Source organism: Cynocephalus volans, chromosome 1 (genome assembly GCF_027409185.1).
Source record: "Cynocephalus volans isolate mCynVol1 chromosome 1, mCynVol1.pri, whole genome shotgun sequence".
Taxonomy (NCBI): Eukaryota; Metazoa; Chordata; class Mammalia; order Dermoptera; family Cynocephalidae; genus Cynocephalus; species Cynocephalus volans.
The window spans coordinates 243363469-243376191 of NC_084460.1; positions in this window are offsets into that span (position 1 = coordinate 243363469).

Sequence of the window (12723 nt, forward strand, 5' to 3'; positions counted from 1 at the left end):
CCAATTTTATTCTGTCTTCATTCATGTGTTGGGATTCTTATATAAAGAGCAATTTCATTATCTACTAATTGATTACCCCATGGTAGAGTTCAGATAAGAAAGGCACAACAGCAATCAACAAAATGAAAGGCAACCTACAGAATGGGATAAAATATTTGCGAATCATATACCTGATCAAGGGTTAATTTCCAAAATGTGAATGAAATTCCTGAAATTCAATGGTAAAATAATAATAATAATAACCCCAAATGGGTAAAGGACTTGAACAGACATTTCTCTGAAGAAGACAAACAAATAGGTATATGGAAAGATGCTCAACATCATTAATTATCAGAAAAATGCAAAGTAAGACTACAATGAGATGTTACTTCACACCTATTGGGATGGCTACTATTTACAAAAATAAAAGATAAGTGTTGATGAGGTTATGGAGAAATGGAAATCCTTGTACACTGCTGATGAGAATGTAAAATGGTTTGAAAGCTATGGAAAACAGTATGGAGGTTTCTCAAAAAATTAAAAGTATATGAACTACTATATGATCCAGCAATCCCTTTTCTGGGTATATATTCAAAAGATGGAAATCAGATTTTTTTTTTTTTTAAAAGATGACCAGTAAGGGAATCTTAACCCTTGACTTGGTGTTGTCAGCACCACACTCAGCCAGTGAGCAAACCGGCCATCCCTGTATGGGATCCGAACCCACGGCCTTGGTCTTATCAGCACCGCACTCTCCTGAGTGAGCCACCGGCTGGCCCGGAAATCAGAATCTTAAAGAGATATCTGCACTCCTATGTTCATTATTACATATGTGAATACAGCATTATTCACAGTAGCTAAGATAGAGTAACAAACCAAATGTCCACTGACAGATGAATGGATAAAGAAAATGTGGTATATGCATACAATGAAATATTATTCAGCCTAAAAAAATAAATAAATAAGGAAATTCTGCCACTTGCAACATGAATGAACCTGGAGGACATTATGCTAAGTGAAATAAGCCACTCACAGAAGAACAAGTAGTGCATGATTGCACTTATATGAGGTATCTAAATTAGTCAAACTCATAGAAGTGGAGAATACAATAGTAATTGCCAGGGGCTGGAGAGTAGCAGAAATGGGGAGCTGTTGTTCAATGGGTATAAAGTTTCAGTTATGCTAGATGAATGAATTCTGAGATCTGCTGTGCAACACAGTGCCTATAGTTAACAATACAGTGTGCATACTTCGAAATTTGTTTAGAGGGTAAATTTCATGTCAAGTGTTCTTACCAGAAGAAAACAAGCAACACTAGGAAACTTTGGGAGGTACTGGACATGTCTGTTGCCATGATTGCAGTTGTAGTATCATGGTTGTTTGCATATGTCTAAATTCATCAATTGTACACGTTACATATGTGCAGGCTTTTGTGTATCAATTATACCTCAATAAGACTATTTTTTAAAAAGCAGGATAGGGCCGGCTCCTGGCTCACTTGGGAGAGTGTGGTGCTGATAACACCAAGGCCACGAGTTCGGATCCCTATATAGGGATGGTTGGTTCACTCACTTGGGAGAGTATGGTGCTGACAGCACCAAGTCAAGGGTTGAGATCCCCTTACCGGTCATCTTTTAAAAATAAATAAATTAATTAATTAATTAAAAGGCAGGATAAATTATTAATTCTTTCCTTTTAATTAACAATTTTTAAAATGATGATTTCTCTAACATTGGCTTCCAATGGTGACCAAATAGTTTGGGACTTTTGGGGGGGGGGGGGACATTATCAGTATAAACTCACAAATTTAAACATATTTGGTATGTTTTGATCCATTGCAGTTATTATTTTTTATAATTTTTTCCACGAAATAGTCCTTAGTCCACTGACAAATAACTTTGAAAAGTATTACTATGCTTTGAATGCTTTTTATTTTCAATATCAAACATGGCTGTCTTTCTAATTCAAGTAATTACACTGGGTGAGACAGTGCTGAGAAGGGACAACACCTTTGCAAGAACATCCCTATCCCCAGCAGCATGGGAGAGCACCACTCTGTCCTGGCCTCTTGTTAAGCTTGTCAGGATGGAGAGTTGCCCAGGCCACGAGCTTAGCTTGTGCTGTTCTATTATACAGAAGAGCCGCACAGAAGGCTACTAGACTTTGGGCAGCAGAGCACAGTGGTTATTTACCAGAGTCCTGACCCTGATCCCTTGGGTTCAAATCCTGGCCCTGCTAGTCAAAATTGGTGATATTACTTTATCTTTTTCTTCCTCATTTTCCCCACCTGTAAAACAGAGTAGTAACAGTACCTCAAAGGGATATTATGATGATAAATGAGCTAATAGATGCAAAGCACCGTTTGTCTGGCATATGGTGAACACTCAGTAAATGTAAGCAGTTATTACTGAACTCATTATTCAAACTGATCCTGGATTTCCCCTATGACTCCCAGCCCTACCTATGAATGAAGGTTTGAGACCTCAGATGCATGCAGGACCCCCTGACCTTTAGTCTCTACTGAGAAGAAAAATACATCAATTGAGTGCCTGAGTGAAGTGGTAAGTGAACCATGACACCCACTAACCTTCTTCCTAAGACATAAGAGAGAAGAAAGAGTTATTGTTCTCACTGTGCATCCCTTGTTAGTTTTCTCATTCTTAATTCATTTTTCCTGAGGGCCTCTTTAGTGCCAAGTGGGAATACCTGTTTTGATAAAGACTTCAAACTTTGGAGAGCATTTCACCCACATTATCTCACTTGATCCATTCAATAGTCCTGGATGGGGGCTCATTTTATTATCCTCGTCTGATGAACAAGGGAGCTGGTAATGACATTGCTCAAGGTCACCCAGTCAATTGATGACACAGCAGAGACCAACACTCAGGTCTCCTGACTCTCCAACAACAACTTTCTGCTTTCAGATTTGTGGCCTCTTATCCATTAATTTATTCATTCAATACCTATTATTGAGCATCTTTTTCATTGTCAGGCACTCTTCTAGGACTACTAAGTTTTAGCAGTGGATTCAGCAATGACAGAAATAAAACCACATAGACAAAAATCCCTGCCTTCATAGAGTTTACATTCTACTGGGAAGAAACTGAAAAGAAACAAAAACATATAGCATGTCAAATACCAATCAGTGCTATGGAAAAACATAAAACAAGGAAGAGTAACAGGGAGTGTAATATGGTAATAGGGAAGGGTTCTGGCTTTAATTGACTGGTCAGGGAAGGCCTCACTGAGAAGGTGACATTTGAGTTAATGAAGGAGGTGAGGGAGGGATCTTGCAAATCTTTGCTAGAGGAGCTACAGGCAGAGAGAAGTGGCAAAAGCAAAGGCCCTAAGCGAGAGACAGGCCTGGTGTGTTCAAGGAACAGCATGGAGGTAACTAAAGCTGCAGTGGGGGCAGCAAGAAAGAGAATAGCATCAGGACCACATTATTTAGATCTTTGTAAGTAATTGCCAGGTCATTAATTTTTACTCTGATTTATAAGAATGTCATTGGAGGACTATTGTATAATCCTTACCAGGAAGTAAAATAAATAATAATATACGTGATAACCCCAAGATTACCCAGCAATTCCAATCCTACTTATCATACCCACCAGAAAATTGTACATATGTACAACAAAAGACATACACAAGACTGTTCATAACAGCATTATTCAAAATAGCCAAAAACTAGATATAGGCTAAATGACAAACAACAGAACAGATAAATAGATTGTGTAATATTCTCATACTGGAAGCTATTTAGTAAAGAGAATGAACTACTGCAACTTGCAACTACATGGAAGAATATAAAAAACATAATGTTGAGGGAAAGAAGCCAGGCACAAAAGAGTACACATTGTGTGATTCAATTTATCTGAAGTTTAAAAACTGGCAAAATTAATCTATCATGTTAGAAGAAGTCAGTTTATCAATTACCTTTGGAGGTAATGACTGGCAGTGGGCACCAAGAGGTATTAAGGATGGTGGTAGCATTCTGTACATTGATCTGAATGATGGTTACAAGGGTGTATTTATTTCATGGGAATTCATCATGCTGTCTACTTATGATTTGTGTATTTCTCTTTATTTATGATATAGAAATAATAAAATGGGAAAATGAAAGATCTAAGATATCTACCTATGCACAAACAATTATTGCCCACTATCGCAAGGTATTATTAGCCACTCTTAATTATTTTATTACTTACTATTATTATTATTGTACCAAATATGGCAGACTTTTGAAGAAGGGATCTTAGTTCTCTTAATATACTGGCAGCGAGTTCATTGTTCTGAGAACAGAGGTCTAATGCTAAGCTAATCCTTCCACCTGTGGTCCAATAACCAGGCAATGATGATAGGACTTTAAGATAAGCATCCCTTCTTTTTTTTATTGTTTTGTTGTGTTTTTTGTTGTTTTGTTTTTTTCTTTTAAGCATCCCTTCTTAAGTGCTATAATGATTTGCAAAACCCTCTCAATCTCTTAATAAATACCTTCAATATAGCATGTCTGAATGGGATGTCTTTATCAGAAAATATAATCAACAAAAATGTGTGATAAATGACTACAAGGAAGTGTGTGATCTTAATGTAAAAAATTTTAAATTCCACATAATTGACAGTAGGCCAGCTTACAAAGAAGATGTCACACTTCCTCAATTGACTGAAAGTCAAATCTTTTTGCCTATTAATAGGCCAGCTATCCACCTGGCACTTAAATCCCATCTTCAAGGAAACAACTTGGCATGGTGGGTATCTTGTATTTTAAATGAAGAGATACACAGAGCAGTTCATTAAAACCATACCCTCAATTAAAGTCAGATCGCATTAAAGCCAAATTACCTTAACTAAAGCATGTTTTAGTGTTATGTTCTAACATCTTGCTTTTTTATGTGAATATTTGTAGAGGCCCATAAGGTGGTATTAAAGTGTCAAAAGCATTTGCTCCCTAAACCAAGAAGAGTAAAGCCACAACAGAACTGAAATTCAGATGGATGGAGGGAAAAGACAGAAATGATTCTGGAAAATGCTCAGGGAAATAAGAAACCAAGAGCTTAAAGCAAACTATAAGCCACAGCTTTCTAATTCTGAGATGATAGTAGGGAACATCTGTTTACCAGTTAAACACACTGCTATTTACATGAAGGAGTACATTTAACAGACAAAGCATTAAGATCACTGAAGGGTGACATATTTTGTTCACAGTAATGTGTGACTACACAGCCTTCCCAGCCAGCACGACTGAGTAGCCCTGTGAGCCCCCTCTGATAACATCAAATTCTCACTGTTGAAAGCCTGTACCTGGCAAATAAAACAAAGCTGCTCTGGATAGTCCATGTCGTGAGTTCCAGGACCACAGAGCAAGTAGAAGATTCTCCTTGTAGATATTTAATGCTGAGGCACCAGAGTCTTAAACCCTGAAAACTAGTAGTCTAATGACTTTCGGTTTTTATGGTTATTTCAATCATCATTTAAAAGAGATAGAACTAGAGAGAACTTTCCTAAACACCTTGACTAATAAATTTTCAGTGTTTAAACAACAATTATATTATGAAATGGAAATTAGCTGTTATGATCAAGCCATATGGCTAATATAATTGATTGGTTCATATTTTTAAGAAGATGAAAAACACCACCTAAAGAATTACTTAATAGATTTTACAAAATTAACTAAAGGTGATGTTTTATTTTGTTGGACAGGTTGGGCTTATTACATGAAGAGGAAAGAAAAATCTTTGTTCTCTCTCATTTTGAATGGAAACTCTGAATAAAAAGAGTTCAGTGCTTTAACTTTAAAAACCTACACAAAATGGAAAAAACCCAGGAAATTTGTACAAATACATGCAAAATAAACATACAAGTATGTGGGGCAAAGAAACATTAAATGAGAAGCTATACAAATTTTGATTTCTATAGTCGATAGCATAAGAAAAAATGGTTCTGGGTTTTCTCCCCATTTTAAAAGCACACTTTAGCCTATTTGGAATAATTCTGCAGTTACATCATGCTGTGACTATGTTTTATCTGCAGCCCTCCTCTAACACATGACAGTTTTCTGCATTGATGCTGGAAACTAAAATCTGTTTATAGGAAAACATCCCTGGGCTTGATGGAGATATGTCTTCACTTCTAAAGTGACAAACAGGGTGCAGTTGTCCCTTCTTATAACTAAGCATCCTGAACCCCTCCCTGAAACTCACTTTAGTCTGCATGTCTGGATTGAACCTTCTTTTCTGTTGATCTCAAAAAAACCTCTAATCAATCTGCACTGGAAATGCCTGTCCTTTTGGGTTTCTCTTCTTTGCTTAGGTTTTGTTTTGGGGTGGCTGTTATTGTATTTAATGAATTGTTGTCTCTGTTCTCCTGTGTTGCCAATGCCAAGTGCTTCAATATATCTTATTTCCTTTAATTTTCACAAAAATCTTTTCAAGGAGGCGTTATTATCATCATCCCCTTTTACAGACAAGGAAATTAAGAATCAGACAGGTTAGTGGATTTGCCCTTACAGAGTTCTGGAGACAGGAAAACAGGTCATGCGTGTCTCACTACTAACCTCTCATTATTTTCACTGGGCCATATGCGAAGAGAAATCTGTTCACTGCTTTTCTTTGCCTTTTAAAATATGATTCTGGAAGGTGGAGGTGACTGATGTTGCCTAATTTTTTAAAAAAGTTTTTTCACAACAAACAGGGAGCAGAAAGGTACAAACCTGGGACTTTGGGTTATGGATGGAAAGGAATTATTCTCAAGTCATTTCAGTCTTCCTGGCATTTTTAAGTCCCTTGGCCTACCTGTGACCACCCATTCCTCTGCAGTGCTTCATATCATAAATCCTGAGTCCACTGTCTCTAGTGCTACCTGCAGAATGTAGGAGAGAGAGGAGTTTGGGTTTGCCCTGATGTGTGCAAAAGGGAAATGGCATTTATGAAGTCCCTCCTTTAAGCAAGGCACTGCTTTCTGTGTGACATGAGATAACTCATGAAATCTTTACAACCCATTTTGGAGGTAGAACTATTATTTTCCCCATTATTCAGAAGACATTGAGGTACAGAAAGGTTAAGTAACTTGCCCAAGGTCTCACAGCAAATACATAACGCAGGTGGAGGTGGTGGTACAGACTTGGTCAAGAGTACCCCCGAGCCACCCTCGCAGGGCGTGCTCCACCACCACGCTTCACTAGAGTGCTCCTTAGTGTTGGCCTGGACTTGTACAAGGATCTCAACGTGGCCACTAACGGTGGTGCAGAAAGCTGAGGGAGGAAGATGGGAGGGTTGGGGTGAGCGTCCCTGGGGCAGGCTCTCGCAGGGACGTGAGCTTCAACAGCTCAAGTCCTCGTTTAATGATGAATTTCAGAAAAATGGGCCAGACAGAAAACCTGGCCGTTGCCATCATCCCAAGTTCTGCCAACCCTTCGCCCTGCAGTCAGGGGATGCTTATGGACGCATCTGCTCCCCAGAGCAATGTCTGGGAAGCCAACACTTCAAAGGCGCACACCTTTTCAGGAAGTCTCCAGATGCTCCTTGACGGCCCAGGGAACATTTTCTAGCCGCCAGGCCCTGTTCCCAGAAACCAGGACTGCGGGGCGTTAAGACTGGCACGTCTACGGCTAAGAAAGCGTTGCTGGGGCTGCCGACCCCGCTGGCACTGCGGCCTGCCCCCCCGCCCCGCCCGTTTTCGGCCACTCTTGGGCGGCTGCGGAGGCCTTTGTCCCCGATCAACGCGTCTGGCCAAGACACGGCTTTTCCGACCCCGGCTGTGCAACTGATCCAACCCAGCGGCTGCGAAAGTAGGAAGGTCCGGGTCCGAGCCCAAAGTCCGTGGGTCCAGGGCCGCTCCCAAGCGCTCGGCTGCCTCGACGCACGAGGCTGGGACCGCACTTTGACGTCCCCTGGTTTACTGTAGAGGAAGGAGCGCGTCCGTAACCTTCAGCTTCTGGGTTTTTTCCCAAAGAAAAAGGGAGACGGAACCAAAGGTGGCTGCGGGCCTCGGAGTGACCATAGAGCCAAAAACCAACGTCTATTTTCCGTTCCTTTCTCTTAAAAACAAACAACCTTCTGTCCCTACAAGGCCACTAACGTTCAGGACAGAGCCGTGCAAAGGAAGGGAAGCCCTCGGCGAGTTTCGCGGTTGCCTGGAGTCTGGAAGCCCGTGGAGGCGGGGCAGCCTTCCCGTCGTCAGGCGCCCCTGGTTGGGCGGCTGGGCTGGCCCGGGGAGAGCAGAGGCACCCGGGCAGGGCTGTGCGCGTGCCAGGCGCCTGGCAGAGCCGCTGCTCCCGCCGCACTGTGCTGGCCTCGTGACGCGCGGGTCTCCCGCAGCGTTACTCCCGCGCGCCAGTGGGGGAATGGAGGGTCATCTGCGCACTCTCGACAGGGCACCTCGCTAGTTTTAGGGTCGAGTCTCTGCAGGTCTGGGCCTTTGTTCCTTCTCCACCCACCAGCCGCCTGTGTCCTCAAGCCCACAGACACCGCGTCGGCCCCTGAACGCTGGGGAAAGCACAGGTTTCCCGGTGGCAGGGACTCTGAGATGCGAGTGGCGACTGCCATTTTTCAAAGTGTGAACATTTCCGATGCACAGAGTTCATCTGAGTTCAGTCTCCATGCTGAGCGCTGAAGACCTACTAAGAAGACACTCGCAAGTAAAATTTGGGTAAGGCTAGCCCAGCTTTCAAGAGCTTCCTAAGGAGGGCAGCTATAGGTTTCTTTTCCATATGGGGAAACTAAGGTTTCAACAGAAGCATCTAGATGGATGATTAACCCTGCACTCGCTGAGCACAGCCGGTGGCCCCCAGGCCCTCAGGTCAGCTGCTTGGCCCCATCTGGAGCTTTCCCCCATGTCCCACTGGTCCTGGCCAACTGCAGGCTTTGGGCGTTCCCAGGGGCAGGCCCTTAAGGGCCGTCCTGCCCCCAGCACCTCAGACCACAGTGCTTTAATAACATTGTCACTGCTTGATGCGGGGACCACTTGATTTTCTGCTAGCCAAAACACTGGATGCCCGAAGCTCCTGTAGCCCACCAGGTTAATGCACCTGATACGTACCCTGTGCTGTCACTAAGCGTGGCCCCAGTTCTCCCTGTGAGTTTGAAAAGTGACAACCAAGGCTCAGGAAACAAATATGAGGGGCTCAAACACTTAAGCTTGCTCCTGCCCAGCTGGCTTTCTCCTGCCTACCATGCCAGGTATCACAGGAACATAACTACAACGGATATTGAACATGCCAAGCAAACTTAAAAGGTGTTATTGTCTCGTTTAAGCCTTACAACAACCCAGTGAAATGAGTTCTATTATTATAACCATTTTACAGACGAGAAAACTGAGATGCAGAGAGGTTAATAGATCACATTCCCTGAGCTCTAGCCAAGAAGAATCCAATATCCCACCGCTCTAATTTTGGAGGGTGACATGTGGAGCGTGTGGGTAAAAGAGGCAGAATATGGCCTGCAGGGCTAGACCAGGACTCCCTGATTCTTTTGATCTCCAAAGTCACCCACCAAACAAGTTCTGGTGGGGGAGGAGGACAGGAAATACTGAGGACCTTGAGCATAGGGACAGACTCATCTCATCTGGATTCTAATCTTGGCTGTAGATGACCTTGGGAAATTTGCTTAGCCACTGTCAGCTTCTGTTTTCTCAGCTCTAAAATCGGACTAATAATGTGTAAGGCAGACAGGCAACTCTTAAGAGAATTGTGAGGACTAAATGAAGTAAGAGAACTTGCTTTCTCCTCTTGATTTTCCCCTCAGTATCCTCATGCCTCGCACAGTGCTCTGGACATAGTGAATTCTCAAGATAAGGTATTTTCATTCCTTTCTGCTTCTGCAGGACCGACAGCCTGACTCTGCGCAGGCATAGACAGAGGAAACAACCCATCTCCTCTCCCTTAACCTCAGACCTGAACAAAGCATGGCTCTGGGGGTGGCAGTCATTCGGCAACTGTGACCTTGGACTTGGCCAGGGGCTCAGAGAGCAGCAGGCAAGAGAAAATGAGAGTAATCAAGGGAGGAAGGCCAGGTCCTCAGACTTTCCACTCCTTCCTGTTGATGGGAATGACTAACATGCACAACTTACTCTAATGTCAGGCCCTAGTGTAAGCTTTACACGTATTAGCTCAGTCTTCCCAACAATCCACTGAGGTAGGACAATTACTATCCCTACTTCATGGTTGAGGAAACTGAGGCAAAAAAGACCAGTAACTTGATTGTGGTCAAATCACAAATAAGATGCAGAGCTGGGATTCAAACCACAAAGCTATACATACTCTCACACTGAGAAAGTGGCTGTCGTGGGAGGGGAAGAGGTGCCCTTAGCATAGAGGAGGGGCGTCAGTTAGAACCTGAATCAGCAAGATCTCCTCATACTGCCTAAGGTCCCAAGGCCTGGAGGCAATAAGGCCCTGCACACCTGACCTGGGCCACCACCCTGGAAGCCACCGTCCCTGTGATCTGGAGTCCACTACCAAAGAGGCCACATATTCAGGATGCAGCTCCATCCTGGCCTTAACCTTGGGCCTGGACCATGAACTAGTCACCTCACACACCCCTCAGAGTCTTGGGCCTTGCCACCCCTGAGTCTGAGCTTGTCCCAACCCTCTCCATCCTCTGCCTCGGTTCACCCATCCCCAACTTCCAGGCTGCCTTCATCTTCAATCTGTCACTTGCGCTACTCTGTCACCATCCTAGGGTCCTCTCTGGTTTCAGGTCCTTCCAATTTGAGCACCTCCAATCTGCTTCTGAGATCTGATCGAATTCCTAAGAAACCTCTGCCCCACCCCGACCATTTTCTCTCCTCTGAGACCCTACAGGGCACCAGGACCTGTGCAAACTCTGAGCCTTTTCTTTCAGGTTTTTTGTTTGTTTGTTTGTTTTGTTTTTGTTTTTGTTTTGGGGAGTGGGGGCGATTATGGAGGCTACAGAGAGTTCTAGCTCTGGAGGATAGATGTGTGCAGATCTTGGCCCAGGGCATCACCCAACCCCAGTCCCCTGGACACCCCCTTTGCAGCACCATATGCCCGGCGTAGTCCCAGCGCAACCAGATCCTGAGATCGGGTCACTGCGTCCAGGATGACCCTCCATCCCTCGCCTTCTGGCGGGGGCTTTCCTCCCCCAGGAATCGAACCTCTACGGCCTTTATGGAGGCAACCAAGCCCGCCCTCCCAACAGCAGTAGCTCTGGGCTCCTCAAGAACCTTTGGCCTCTGCTCTCTGTCATTTACTCATTTGTTCAGTCAACAAACATTTATTGAGCCTCTACTCTGTTCCGGACTCTGGAAATCCTCAGCTAAAACCCAACGCTTGCCTTCGCCGTCTACCGATGTTCATGTTGGAGCTGAGCCGGTGCACGGACAACGCGATGCGGGAGGCTCTGAGGGGGAGGGGGAAGAAATTAAGGAAGCCTACCTAGGAGGTCACCCAGAGGGTAAATAGGAGTGGGGGGGGGCGGGGAAGCTGACCCTCCTGGCCCTCTGGACCTCGCTTGCACGTGGTCTCTCTCAGCACAGCCTGGTAGTCAGAGAGGCGACGGGCGGGGTTCCGAGCCACCTGAGCCCTTCCCAGCCTTATGACCCTAAGCTAGTCACCTCACGCACCCCTCGGAGCCTCCTGCAATGTGGCCAGCAAGACTCTGTTGGCGGTTGGCGCATTCAGACGTAGCCGGCCCCGTTCTTGACAGACATTGGTCGCCTTACCCCACTCCTGGGCTTCCCGGGCTCAAGCATATGGGGGGAGGGGGAGGAAGAGGAATCAACTTTTCCAAAGCACCAGTCCCCCGCTCCAGGTGACCTGGACAGTCAGAGGGGTGAGAAGCCTTGGCGGAGTATATGAAGGTGGGGGCGGATCACGCAGGCGAAGGCGGGGCACAAAGAGTCGCTGCGAAAACTGCTGTCTTTAAGCTTTTCTCTTTATTCTCGTCTCCTGGCTTCTTTCCTCCGTCGCGGCCTTTTGGAAACTCCAGGGAACACGCATCTCCTTGTTGGCGCGGGCGGCGGCGAGCCACTCCCTGCGCCTCCCCCAGTGGCTTGGTTTCCAGCGTCGGGACAGGGAGCAAAAAGGGGACCGGGCCGCGCGTCCCCCTGGGCGGCTCTGGAGACTCGCGCCTCTGCGGAGCGTGGACACGAGCTGTCCCCCACGCTCCCCGCGCTACTCCCGCCTCGGCTGCATCGGGGAGGCCCCGCGCTGCCCTCGCAGAAACGCCCCGCAGCCTTAGGTGCCCTCTCACCTGGTCAGCCCTCCCTGAGTGCAGAATGCCGGAGGCGGGGGCCCGGCGTGGGCATCTGCCGGCTGCAGAGCCTCCGGGTCCAGGTCTGAAAGCCAGGCCAGAGCGGAACCCGAGAAAGGAGTGCGCGGGTTGAAGTGGCCACCCGGGCAGCCCTCCACGAAGTTGACCCGTCCAAAGGGAGGAAAGCCCTGCCTGGGAGAGATCCCTAAATGGAGTCGTGAGGGGAGAGAGAGGCCACCCCACCCTGGCCGCCTCTGCGGTCATCGCCTTCTGCCCGGCAAGGACGGAAGGAACTGCTGGGAACCCGGGACCAAGTCCTTCCTGTTTGGTAAACACCAGTGCAGATCTACCCCCGCGGAGCTGCAGTGTCACCGCACATCCTTCTTTGAGGCCGAGCCTTCTGGGGCAGCTTAGTCAAGTGGCTGAGAACACGAAATCGGGGTGTGGGCACTGCAATATTGAACTCCGATTCTGCCACTGAGAAAAAGTGTTCATCCCACTTCCCAGTTTACCCCTCTGTAAAATGGAGGTAACG